A 14,156-nucleotide genomic window follows, 5' to 3' on the forward strand; every position below is an offset into this window, starting at 1 on the left:
CCGCCGGAATGGTCACCCAGAGGAGGAGTCAGCATCAGAGATGGGCCCGTTGTCCCACGTGACTCGCCTGGACGGCCCCTCGGTCACGCGGAGGGTCGTGAGCACCTCAGACGTGGCCAGGCGGGGTCTGCAGTGAGCTGGATGCAGTCTGCTCGCTGCCAGTCGGCCAGGCCCGAGCCCTCTTCCTAAACCCCACCGCGTGGGGGGCTCCGTGCCGTTTGCTCCTGCAGGAGGGGCAGCAGCGGTCCTTCGGGGCCTCGCCCAAGGCGGGGCTGCCCTCCTGCTCTCCCCATGGTGGAGACTTTGGGACCTCCTCTCCTGACGGCCCTCAGACCAGCTCACGTCCACTGTCTTGCCGGCAGCGTGCTGGTGGACCCGGCACATGCCGCGAAGGCCCCAGCATCCTACACGCGTGCGGGGGGCAGGGGGGTGGGATCCCCACCGCTACACCAGTGCCGGCGAACGGCTGTTTCACTGCACGTCCCTGAATCCCGTTTGCACTTAAAGGCGTCACCTTCTTGCTACACAACGTGATATCCCAAATCCGACAGAACCCGCTGCAGAAGGGGGGCACCCATGTACCTTAACCCGACATCAGGAGACCCTGAGAAGACCGTCAATAGATCAAAACTTAGTGCCGAGAAAATACAGGACTGACTAATGCGTGAAAGACCCTCTCCACAGATGCCAAAGAACTCCGCAGAAAACTGTACCGACCAGCCCAATGCTGACTTGCGTTTATGCAGCTGAGCGACCTGGTCACACACCGTCGGAGAGGCTGGGGTCCTCGGGCACAGAAGGGCCTCTGTCCCGTCCTGCCAGGGGCCACGGCAGCTACCCAGAGTCTCATTCGTCTCATCAGCCCCCCTGCCCCGCCCCCGGGCTCGGAAAACCTTCTGTCTGCAGGCTGCCCTGCTGAAGCCTGAGAGCTTCACGCAAAGTCGGGTGGAAAGCCGGAGGAAGTGTCCCGGAAGGAGGCGTGGAAATAGGTCACCGGACAGTGACCGCCCCGTGGACCCCCTCCGGCAGCCTGCCTCCCTCCACACGCTGCCAGGCTCAACCAGAGTCTCTCCTCCCAGACGGGAGCCTCCAGCCCGCACCACCTGCTCTGTGAGGCCCCCGTGCCCTCGGGGGTCTGTCCCCCTTCCAGCCCCTGACCGCACGCAGGCTGGGGACCCCGGCTCCAGGGGATGAGGCCCAGGTCGGACATACGCTGCACGGAGGGATTCTCCCCAGTTCAGAGAGCTTTCAGCTACAGGAGCTGCCGTGCGGCCAAGCCTGGAGAGTCAGCACGTTTCAGGGCAGCAGCCTGGAGCATCTGCTCTCGCGTCGCGAGCGGCGGGGACCAGCCTGGGGGTCTGTGAACGGGCTCTGGCCCAGCCGGGCACCGACCACGGGCTCGGTCCTCCGAGAGCCGCACGCGGCAGAGGACGCAGGGCAAGTCCGGAACGGCTCCTGGGGAAGAGCCATCAGCAGAATTTCATTTTTTACTTTATCTGCTGCTTTTTTTTCTTTGCTTTGCTTTTTGGCCATGCTGCGCGGCCTGTAGGATCTTAGTTCCCCAACCAGGGATCGAACGCGTGACCCCTGCAGTGGAAGCGCGGAGTCCTAACCACTGGACGGCCAGGAGAGTCCCTTTATCGGCTGCTTTTCAAAGAAGTGTCCCTTTGTTCTTTCAAGGTTTTTTCATACGAGCTCCTCTCCCTTATCACAGGGAAGGACGGTGCGGGCAGCACACGGTCTGGCTGGTCTTTGCACACGCGCGTGGGCAGAGCCCGGCCATGTGCTGGGAGTCGCGTGAACCCAGTTGGTGGCACCAGTTTAGGAAGACCCCATCCCTCCCGCTTCTCCCCAAGAACCAGAGTCACCAGGACGGGCCCCCTTCCGGGTTGCGAGTCTGCTCTCTGAGGGCTCTCGTGAGGATGGCAGGGGTACAGACACTTAAGTTCTAGAGGGTTCTCTACACGAGGAGCAGGGGAGGGGCTGCCCATGGCTGCGATTGAATGAACTAAGTGTGGACCCAGCGAGCAGCAGGACGTCGCCCCCGTCACCCCCGAGAGCCCGGCCAGCGGCACCCGCTCTTCAGAGCACACACCTGGGCTCCAGGGGCGAGAAGAGAGGCCCGGACCCACTCTGGCCACCAGGAACGAGGCCGGACTGGACGCAGATGCTTGCGCTCGAGCCAGGCTTTGAAAAGACAGGCGCTGACTGCCCACAGACAAGCAGGCGACACTGGCCGAGGACCATCAGCCAGGGCGCCGCCGACCTCGTGCTGCAGCTGACGGCGCCCGGCGGAAAACTCAGGTTGAATTATGAGCATGTGCTATGGAGAGTTAGGGAGAGAGGCAGGTGCAATCCCACCAGGGGATGTTTGAACAAGACAAGGGGGCGGGGTCTGAGGGCCGGGACCCCAAAGGGAGAAGGTCAGTTGCTGGTCTCTCAGTGCCCCAGTGTCGGGTGGCACGAGGGACCACGCGGGCTGCAGACCCTGGTGGGAGAGAACAAGGGAGCAGCTCGCTCCCCTCCTGCAGACCGGGGTCCCAAGTTCAGACGGTATTAAAAAAAAAAAAAAAAAAAAAGTGAAGCCAGAGCAGGCATTAATTAAAACCAAGGCGAGCAGTTCACACGGCTCGGACCTGCCGGCGGTGCCCCAGCTTGCTGACCGCAGGTGCACTGACCCTTCCTTCCATCTGCTTCCAAACTTGACTTCATCATGGCCTATGGGCTTCTTGGCAAAGCCTGCTTTGCTTTAATTCCCTCCCAAATGTTGCCAAAAAAAAAAGATGTTGGATTTTAATTGATTCATGCCATTTCGCAAGCCAACTGCTCTGAGCGGTGCTTCTCAAGACGAGTCACCCCCATGCGCTGTGGCCTGTGGGAACAGCTGTGTGACCTCTGCATGACACCCTGGGGACGTGCTCACCAGTGCACCACTCCCGCGGAAGAAAGAACCTGCATCAACCTCCCAGTTAAGAGTCCAACCTTCACAACTGCTGCTCTGGCTCCAGGAGAAACAGAACGAACTAAATAGACACCAGCAGTCCCAAGAAATCTGCCCCAGCGAGCCTCAAAGCAGCCAACGCCCTGCAACACACCCGGAGGGTCCGCCTGCCTTCCTCCGGGGAACGTGGGGTGCAGGACCCTCGGAGGACCTGGCCCGGGAGCGGGGAGTGAGAGGGCGCGGCCTGCTTCCCGCGGTGCCGTCTAGGGTGCTGCCCTTTCTCAACTCTCTCCCCGACTGCAGCTCCCTGACCACGCCTAGTGATGAGCTGATCCCACCTGAGCGGATGCTGCAGCCAGCCCTGCCTCTACCTGACTCACACCCGGCTTTGGGCGTCAGCTCTGCAGCGCTTCTCCACTCATCAGGCTGCCCGCTGGTGGCTCTGCCTGGACTCATCCACGCCCCGCCGGCCCAGTCAGCTCGATAACTCATCCACCCTGTGTCCACCAGCGCCCTAACCGCTGGCGGGGCCTCCCGCGCTGGCCTGAGCCCCTGGGATGAGAGGCACCAGAAACATTAACCCAGAAGCTATTCCCTGAGCTCGTCCACAGAGGAAGCTCCTTGGTGACTTGCCCCGCATGCCCCCACTTCTAAGATTCTTGGTGGACAGGGTGACCAGGAGAGAGAGAGGTGTCCAGCCTTTCCCAGGCATGCCCCTCACATGAACTGAACCGTCCCCAGAAACCCTGCTAGTTTCTCCAAGCTGTGGTTGGCACTGGCGCTGGCACTGGATGAGAAGTTGTTTTAGGGTGTGGACACCTCGTTCCACATCCTCTTTCAAGTTCACAGGGTAAGGTCCCCTGGTCCACCTGTGGTCATTCCAACTATGGCCTTGAGACCATGACAATGTGGCCTCAAGGTTGCAGCCCCACTTTAAGGCAGCTTCTTGCTCTCACTGCCCCACCCTGGACGGAAAGCAACATCTCCAAACCATCTGCAATACTCCATGGGAGCAAAGAAGAGTTTCAGAACTCTTTTTCAGGTAATGGTGCGCTGGTTAGGTCAGAACTCACTCACTCACCTCCCACCTAAAGGCAACAAAGATGCTGAGACGTCAAAGTCCCGGGCCCGCCTGGACGGAGAGACAGCACATTATGGAAAAACCAAGGCAGCCTTTGCCTAAAGCCAACACCTCCTGTGGACAAGACGGGAGCGCGTACTTGCTCCAGTGGGGAGTTCCACCAGTTACCCGCCTGGGGCTAAGCTAGGACCAAAGGGCTAGCCCTCGGGGGCTATTCAGCTGTGCTCACCCCCACTGCATCCGCCACCCCATTCCACGGGACTGCAGAGAGAGCTGCCGTGAAGGGAACAGCGGCAGGAAGCCCAGCCCTGAGAAGCGCACACAGCAGTCGGTCCTCGCACAGCGGAGACCAGAGGGGAACAAGGGCCTCCAGGCAGAGAGGCGGCCTGGAGTGGCTCCCAGCCAGGTGCCCCAGCTGCCCGGCAGGAGTGAGTGTGACCCTCTCCTAGAGGAGCACATTCACCCGAGGTCTCAGGGAAACCCACAGACAATTGTTCAAGGACAGCTAATGACACCAGGGAAGGCAGGGCACACGGCAACTGAGCAAGAACCGAGCTTAAAAAATAGAAAGAGACCCACACAAACTTCAGCACAGAATTAACCACTACCGATTACAAAACAGCAACCCTTGCTATGTTTTAAATAGACTTTACTTTTGGGGGCAGCTTTGGGTTCACAGCACATCTGAGCAGAGTCCCCAGAGACCCCTTCTCCCCCCTCCCCACGGTCTGGTTCTATTTTTTTTTAAAGAAATAAGTTTGAAGCTTGAAAACAACTTCAAGGAGTAGAAAACAACAAGACATAATATCTCAAACCTGAATAAAACAGAGAGCACTTTAAAAAAACAAATATAATAACTGGAGTTAAGACACAATGGACATTGTGGTAACATAAGACTGAACTAGTGACTGGAAGATGACGTCGAAAAAATGACCCAGAAGTGAGCACAGAAAAGGCAGCACACACAAAAGAGAGGTGAGAGAGGCAGAGATAGGATGAGAAGGTCGCTTAGAAGGAAAAATGAGGGCAAAAACTTGGATGCACAATTTGCAGATGTGACTGAGAATTCTCTGAAATTGATGAAAGACAACCATCCAAAGATTCAAAGTAAGTCAAAATCTAGACACATCATAATGAAACTTGAGGAAAAAAGAAACAAAGACAAAGAGAAAATAATAAAATCTGCCAGAGGAATAAAAGCTTATGTTCAAAGGGAGGGCAGTTAGACTAACGACTAACTTCTCGTCAGAACAACAGAAGCCATAAAACAATGGAGTAAAGGATTAAATGCACTTTAAAAAATACCTGCCAAAGAGGAATTCAATCCCTAGTAAAAATATATTTCACCCTCATTCTTGAAAGAAAGAAATTTTCAGACCAAAAAAAAAAGAAAAAAGGAACTGAGAGAGTGGATGCCAGGACTGAACAAAGGAAACTAAAGGATTTGCCTCAGGCAGAGGAGAATGGTTCTAAAGAGACCTCTGAGAGGCCGGAAGAACACGGAAAGGCAGCAAAGTGCTAAATATATGAGGAACTATAAAAAATAAATGCATAAAGAACTAACAATGATTTCTAGTGGTGTTACAAAGTAAACAAGTTAGAAACAAGATGCCAAACAACAAAACATAAAAGTTAGGAGAGGGAGAAACTGATGTAGAGTATCCCAAGTCCTTGTATTACCTGGGAGGAGGGTTTTGGTTCACTGCAGCCTTGAAAAGTTAATTTTGCCTGCTGTTTTTTAGTGATGGTCATGAAGATGATAGAAAATAGAATATACGATGTTTAAATAGAAGAGAGGAGAAAAATCTCAGTCAATGCAAACGAAGGCAAGAAAGAAGAAAAGGGTGCAACAAATAGGAAGCAGAAAGTAAAAGAGATTTCAACCTAAATACATCAATGGAACCATTAAGTGGAAATTAAGAAATACACTTCTGAGCTGGAGGCAAAATGGCTGTCATCATTTTTGAACCTCCCCAAATTTCCTCTCAATACTAAATGGAGCCACCAGAAAAGTAAAACAAAACACAAATTAAAAACATCTTCCACAAAAAGATGACAAAGCGCTGCCTCTCTTCCGATCACTACTACTTCCAGCTTAGAACAACCGTCTTACTTCACTGGGGTTGCGTGGTCAGAAAGGTGGGCAAAGCTTAGCGGGAGGCTCATTCCTGCCCCAGGTGGTGTCTGGAGCAGCTGCACCCAAGCTGGGCTCCTGCTCTCACTCCCTGGGTTCTGGGGGTTCTGCTTCGGGCGGGGGCTGGGAGCTTAGGACCCCTCAGCCTCTTACCTACGGGGGCTGTGCCGTCACAGTGGGCACCCCCAAAGCGAGCCTGCCAGGAGGTCTCTGCAGAGGCTAACTGCTTCCTGACACCCAGCCCAGGGCCTCACAGCATGACCACTAAACCCCACAAAGGAGCCCAGACTCCAGAGGAGGGGCTTTGCAGCCAGCTTTACTCTGCCAGCCACTACCTCCAAACCACCACCACCAACCCCCTAAGAAACCGTGCAGGAGCTGGTGAGCGTGGGAAAAGGGATGTGTGATGGTTCTGAGAACCGGGAACTCAGAAACCACTAGCAAGTGTGCACCTCAAAACGGAGTGGTTCCCCCTGAGATGGAGACTTGGTGGGATAAACGCTTACGTGGTTTTGCATGGGAAAAACAATAACAACAAAAGAAAACCTTACCATAAGCAAAGTTCAATGGTAAATGACAAAATAGAGAAAATATATGCAACTTATATCATAGGTCAAAGGCTAATATATAACGAACTTCCGAAAATTGAGAAGAAAAGAGCCAAACAACCCCAGAGAAGAAAGAAAAAAATGGGCAAGACTTATGAATAAACCGTTCACACAAAACAAAATGCAAAAAGCCTTTAAATACATGAAAAGATGCTCAACTTCACTCCTGGTAAGAGAAATGCAAATAAAAATACACTGAATTTACCGTTTCTCCCCTACCTGGCAAACCCCCAAAAGTTTGACAACATTGTCTGTTGGCAAGGCTGTGAGAACCAGGCTCTCATGCGTTGCTGGTAGAATGCCACAGGATAGTGCAACTCCTGGGGAGGGGATTTTGGCAATATACAGCAAAAGTACACAGTCATTTTCCTTTTGGCCTAGAAATCCCACTTCTAAGAACCTAGTCAGAGATATACATGAAAATATATAAAAACCATGCGTGCACAAGGATATTCAACTGGAAACAATCCAAATGTTTGTGGACAGAGAGCTCGTTGACTAGGTTAAGATCCAGCCCCTCGGGGAATACTAGGCAGCTGAGGACAAGAATGAGGGCGGTCTCTGCACAGCAATGCTGAGACCTGGCACTAAGTGAACACAGCGAAGAGTACAACAGGCTCATAGTAGGTTACCCTTCCCCTAAGACGGGACAGGGGAAGTGGAAATACACGTGCATTTGCCTATATTACTGTTAAGTAGAAACATAAATCAAAGCCTACTTTAAAAATATTACCAACAGAGGAGAGAGAAGAGGGTTAAAAAGACAAAGATGCAGCTGGTCTGCTCTCAAAGTACTTTGGTTTATAGCTCTATATATGTGCTAGCATAGAACTATAACAAAATTAAATCAACGTGAAGGAAAAGCAAAGCCATTCCTAAAAAGTGAAAGTAAAGTGAAACAAATGAACTTAGTGAATTAAAGACAAAAAGAAATGCAAAGAAATCAAACTTTTTTTTACTAACCACACTCTTTTAACACACTGATACTATTTTGAAACTAATAGAATAAAGCAAAGAAGTAATCTTATGAATGTCATTAGGAGCCAAGAATCTCAGCCTAAGAGAAAGAAGATGGAAATATAAAAATAAAGAAATAATTATCAATAGTCTTAAATTTGAATTAAAATTTTCAGTATAAAATCATCATGCATTTTCTCTTAAAATTGTTTCTAGTGTTGTCCGCTGAAAATACACAAAGTCGAGACCAATGCAGAAGCCATGAGTTCCGCTAGCACCCAGTCGTGTGGGTCTTCAGATAACATTTCCCCAAAAAGACCTGGAGCTCCCGGGGCAAGTGGCGATTCCAGCCTCTGCAGGACATGGGCCAGGTAAGCCTCTCAGACCAGAACACGAGGAGACTGTCCAACACTACTGGGGTCCCGTCAGAAGGGCACAGGGAGAATATGCAGGAGAAGACGGTTGGGACGTGGAGGAGGGCAAGTTTCTTTGACAAGACACACACAAAAAGAAATAACCACACACACACACATAAAACCTGATCAATTAGACTTTCTCAAAATGTAAAACTTCTGCTCATCCAAAGGTCCACTTTAGAAAATGAATAAGTGAGACACAGATGGGGAGAAAATAGTCACAAGACCTATTTGACAAAGAACTGGCATCTAGGATATATAAAGAACACCTACAACTCAATCATAATAAGACAAACAACCCAATAAAAATAGGCAAAAGATTTGAACACGCGCCTCACAAAAGGAAACATACAAACGCCGAACAAAGATGTGCTCAATGTATTAGTACCGAGGGAAACGGAAGTGAAAACCACAAAGAGATGCGACCACACACTCCCCAGTGAGACTAGAGTTAAAAAGATCAAACGCCAAATGTTGGCAAGCACTTGGAGCAACTGGAATTTTCATATCAAATGGTGCAGCCATTTGGGGGGAAGTTCTGACAGTTTCTTATAAAACAAGACACACGCCTACTCTGTGACCTAGCAGCTTCACCCCAGGAATTTCCATAAGAAATGAAGACAAACACCCACAAAAGACTTGGACAAGAATGTTCCTCAGGAAGATAACGTAGGCTGTACAAGAATCAAGTCCCCCCAAAATCTCCTCGCTAAATTCCACAAAAGAATTTCACAACATCAAAGATTCTTTGCCAAACTACACCCTTGGCATTACTTGAAGACAGAGTAGCAGAACCTCCAAGTAACCATGAGTAAAAGGAGAAAAATCAACAAATCCCGGGACCACCATCCTTCACGCCCCCATCCAGCCCCACCCAGCCCCCACCCAGTGCCAGGAGGACAGATGGGGCTGGCGTGGATTAGTGGATGGCACTGGAAAGATGAAAGCCACTTCCAACACGAGAACCCCTTCCTGACTACAGGAAGGGAGCTCACAGAACTACAAGGCCCAGACCCCATCAGAGGGCACGGCATTGCTAAGAGGGCAGATCTTACATGTTCTCACCACAGAAAACAAATGGTAACTATAACAGGATGGGGATAGTAGCTAATACTATGGTGGGAATCATGTTCAATTTATAAATGCATCAAATCAACAGGCTGTACATCATACATGGACACAATTTTATGTGCTGATTAATCTTGATAAAGAAGGTGGAGGTCAGGGTGGGCTGGGGAGGGCAGGCATATGATATAGAGACAGATAAAGGGCCAAGTGAGCTATTCAAAGTTAACAGGTTCAAGTTAAGAGGCCAGAGTGATGTGAAAGGACAGCATGGTTTGAAAGGTCAGCTTTCCAAACACAGAGCTTCTGAGGAGAAAAAGGGAAAAAAGGAAGAGAGAAACTCCTATTAGTAACCAGGTAAAGAAAGAGAAAAAAAGAAAAAAGAAATGCCGTCTTCAAGACAAAGACCCCCATCACCACAGCACACACACAACTCACTAAAACATCTGGACATCCCCAGGATGACATAAAAGGGGGCCATTAAGCTAGGCCTCTTGTAAAACACCCCAAAATCATAAATACAAACAAAAGAAAAGAAAGTCCACAGGAGACTATTGGAGAAAATCAGGAAACAAAATTTCACACAAAAGAATTGATACGATTTCCCCCAGTTTAAAAGCAACCTGAAGCAGAAGAAAACTAAATCCATACAGAATTAAGCATCTTCAAACAGCCATCTGAGGGTGTGTAAAACCACCCTGAATTAGAAATTCGAACACTAAAGCGAACCAAAAATGGGGAAAAGTGAAAAGACAGTTGATCAAATTCAAAGAAGAAGGAGAAGAAGAAGGAGAAGGAGAAGGAGAAGGAGAAGGAGAAAGAGAAGAAGGAGAAAGCCAAAATCATCTCATAAATGAGAAATAGGGTATAAGGTGCCCAAGGAAGAATAAACTTAAATGAAAATCTAATAAGGAGCATTGAAGATTGAAGACCAGGCCAGGAGAGACCAAGAGAAGGGAGTGACATAAAGAAACAGTAAAGAGTCAGAGAGAAAGAAGGGAAGATAAGCAGAGGAGGGATAGTATTCATATCTTCAGGATCTTTAAAGAAGAAAAACAAAGCAATGGCACAAACAAAGCTACTATTTAAAGCTATAATCCATGGAAACTTTCCATATACAGAAAAAGACCTGAATCTGCACATCTCAAAAGGCCCACTGGGTACCTAGAAAAACAAACCCAGGCCAATCAACTCTGAAACATTCCTAGTAAAACTATAAGATTCCAAAGATAAAGATAAAATCCTCAAGGCCTCCAGGCAAAAAGAACAGAGTCAAAAGAATGAGACTAGCATCAGATGTTTAAAACCAACACAGAAGCAAGGAAAGGATGGAAAACATTAAAAAAGAAACAAACAAACAAAAACTCAGTGAAAGAAACCACAAACCAAGGATTTTTGGAACCAGCCAAGCCTGGAACATCTTGTAGTTCCAGAAAGTAAGACAATGAGAAAAAAAAATATTTTAACTTAAGAGAAAGAAAAGATGGGCTTGTTGAGAGAGTCCAGCAGCAGCCTGAGGTTGTCCCTGAAGCCAGCGCTGGAACCATCTGCTGGACAAAATATTGTTACCACTGGATTCTAACCCATGGAGCAAAGCCATCACTCATGTGTCCCTACAGATAGGAACAAATAATCAAGTAAATGGATGAGGAGAGGACACGGCTTTCCCTTCCAGGAGAATTCCAACCGGCAATGAGAAAGGAAAGGACAAGGGAGGCCTGACAGCAAACACCACAGTAATAACTCAGATGCAAGATGTGCGAGACACCGGCACTGGTGAGTGAGGATTCAAGGAAAGGAAAGATGGACACTTCACACAGAGAAAGCATCGAGGCAGCCCTACATCACTGTCAACGAGCCGTGTGGACATGGCGACTTCCTGAAGCAGTTCGTGAAGACAGGCACATGGGCGCTGGTGGTGGGGGGTGCGGGGGGTGCAGAGGGGGTGGGGGGGTCTGGTCAAAAATGCATCACCTCGTTCCCAGCACGAGAAAAGAGCAGATAAACTCAAATTGAGGGGCATTTTACAAAACAACTCATCAGTACATAGTTTTTAAAAGTATCAACGTCATAAAAGACAAGGAAAGACTAAGGAAGGGCCACCTGCTGGAAGAGACCAAGGAAGCAGAACAGCTGGGATCCTGGTGGGACAGAAAAAGGACATCAGTGGGGAACTGGTGAGAGGAAGGCCGGTCGTCCGGTGAATAGTGTAGAGGTGCTAATTAATGTCCTGGTTCTGACCATGATCTACAGGAAGATGTCACAGAAGACGTTAATGCCAGGGGAACCTACAGAACTCAGTGCTATTTTTGCAACTTTTCTGTAAGTCTAAAATTAGTCGCTTGTAAAACTTTAAAAAAGTATTTGGGTACTTCCCTGGTGGTCCAGTGGTTAAGACTCCGTGCTTCCAATGCAGGGAGAGCAGGTTTGATCCCTGGTCGGGGAACTAAGATCCTACATGCCACATGGCACGGCCAAAATAAATAAATAAAAATAAAAAAAATCTGTAACACGTACATCATGGAAGGCTCCTCAGAGAAGGGGTGAACTCCTCAATGTGGATGCATCTCAGAATCCCTACATGGCAGAGGGAGACAGAGACAGAGACGGAGACAGAGCAAGCTCTCTGATGTCTCTTATAAGGGCACTAATCCCATCCTGGGGGCCCCACCCTCATGACCTCATCCAACCCTAATTACCTCTAAAGACTCCACCTCCAAGTGCCATCACATTGGGGGTCAAGGCTTCACAAATGAATTTGGGGGACATAATTCAGTCCACAGCAGCACCTATCCATGTGCAGGAGTTACCTATGCAGGTGTTAATTAGGGGTAGTATTGATTGTCTTGATTGCACTTCTCTATAATTTTAGAATTTCCTTTATAATAGGGAAACAAAAAAAGGCAAAAGTCAGAGGTAAAGGGGCCCAAGTGCTTACCTAGTGTACTGGTGAAGACTTGGGAGGGGGAGTCCCTCACACACGGTGAGACTTGCACAGAGGGTCCCAGCCCTTTGGGGTGGTGACAGAGGCACCCCAGAGATCTGCCAGAGCTGAGCTGACCCAGTGCTCATCTGAGCCACAGGCTAGAGGTAGAGTCACCGAAGAGGCCAGCAAGGAAGGGCCCCCCGTCTGCAGGACCTTTGCTGGATGCTGCTGCAGGGGACCTAGCCAGCCTGACAGCCCAGCACCAGGGAGGGAGCGGGGGTCCCCAGGTGCTATGGAATGGGTGACATTTTATGACTTTCCTCTGTCTCATCTTTTTCTTTCTTATAACAGTTTATTTATCGTTATGCCATGTTTACAGTCGCTTAGATCTCACGGGCATCATGAATGCAAACTTGTGGTGCCGAAGCCCCAGACCCCAGGACTTGCTCACAGTGGTGCCATAAGCTGCCCTTCTGAAGGCACGGCAGCGTTCTGGTCACGTGTCCTGGAAACACGTTAAAGGAGGAACTTCGCTCCTTAATAATGAAGTTTATGAGAAGGTAGGCAGGGATCTATCTGCCATGAATGTGGGGAGAAACTATTGCAGGTAGTTGCCAGGTGGAGTCTTAGTTCACGGGCACAAATCAGCTCTCAGAAAGGTGCGAAGGGCTAGGAGGGCCCTGAGTCCTGGCAGACGGCCTGCCCGGTACCTTTTCCCTCCACCCTCCCCAGGGCAGGGGAGCCTCCGGCCAGGTGGGCCGCAGGTCCTCCCAGCCCCTGACAACGCCCGGCTCCCGGCGTGGCAGCCGAGGCCGAGAGGCAGTTCCGATTTCCCGCTGTTCTCCTGCAAGCCAGCGCCTCGACCCGCAGGTCCGTTCCTTGCATTTGCAGACAAGATGCAACAGAGAAGCTTTACCGCATTCTGTCGCTGCAGAAAGAGAATAATGAATCAAAACCTAAGACGCCGAGCAGGAGGGAACTGCTGAGAATCGGATCCGCCTCTCCCAAGATGCAAGGTCAAAGGGAGGGGCAGGTTTTTCCAGGAAAACTGGAGGCCGGTGCCTCCTCTCTGACTCCTGACACCCAATTAAACCCTTTATTCTGTGGCTTCCGATTCTGTGAGCATCCGACAGCTACGCCACCACCCCCCGGAAACGCAAACACGTGAGATTAAAAACTGGACACCAAAAAAAGACAAAACAAAACAAAACAATCGCAAGGGCCGCGCCTTCCGGAGGGCGGCTCGGTCGGCGACGCGTAAATGCGGAGTCGCGCCCCCGGCGAATACCTGCGCGCCCAGCCAGGGCCTGTGCGCCTGCTGCCGCGCCCCGCGGGGTCCCGGGAAACCAGCGCGATCCAGAGGGGTGGCCCATGGCCCTCGGGGGCGCCTGGAGAGGCAGAGAGGACTCCCGCCCCCAGCAAGGGCGCCTTGGGGGCGCGGGACCCCGGCCTGCGGGATGTCACCCCGCCACCTTCGGGCCACCCCCGACCATCTCCGGGTCAGCTCAAGGCCGCCTCCGGGCCATCCCCGACCAACCCCGAGCCACCTTACAGCCACCTACGGGCCACTCCCGGGCCTCTCCAGGCCACCCCCGGGCCACTCCCCGGCCATCTCCGGCCAACCCTGCCGAGCAGGGCGCCCCGGCCCGGGACGCACGGTGCCAGGCGCGGGCGCAGCGCGGAGGCCCGGCCCGGCCGCGGCTGCTCACCGAGGCTCCCCGCGAGCGGGCGGCTCAGGGGCTCCGGGCAGCGGCGTCCGACGGCCCGGCTCAGCCATTGCAGTGGCGCTGCGGAGGGCGGGGGGCGCGCGTCACCGCGGGCGGGGGCGCCCCAAACCCCGGCCCTCCCCGCCCGCCCTCCCCGCCCCCGCGCGCGGCTCCGAGACACCCCACCCCACCTCCTCGTCTCCTTTTCTGCCCATCCGATTCTTTTAAGGAGCAGGTTTGCGGTCTATTAAAATCAGAAAACCGTGTTGCCAAAAATAACCCGGCTGCGGCGTGAGGGCGCGGGGCGGGGCGGGGGGAGAGG

At 51.3% G+C, this 14,156-nt stretch overlaps 1 protein-coding gene across 4 annotated transcripts in view; it reads right to left on the reverse strand.

Moving 5' to 3' along the window:
- Positions 1-13,891, reverse strand: part of JAKMIP3 (Janus kinase and microtubule interacting protein 3) — a 101,442-nt gene extending 87,551 nt beyond the window's left edge. For all 4 annotated transcript variants that reach the window (XM_036827707.1, XM_036827706.1, XM_036827705.1 and 1 more), the window contains exon 1: positions 13,838-13,891. The gene's annotated coding sequence lies outside the window, so the exon portion shown is untranslated. The remainder of the gene's footprint in view (positions 1-13,837) is intronic.
- Between the last annotated feature and the right edge of the window lie 265 nt (positions 13,892-14,156).

Source organism: Balaenoptera musculus, chromosome 16, assembly GCF_009873245.2.
Source record: "Balaenoptera musculus isolate JJ_BM4_2016_0621 chromosome 16, mBalMus1.pri.v3, whole genome shotgun sequence".
NCBI classification, from domain to species: domain Eukaryota; kingdom Metazoa; phylum Chordata; class Mammalia; order Artiodactyla; family Balaenopteridae; genus Balaenoptera; species Balaenoptera musculus.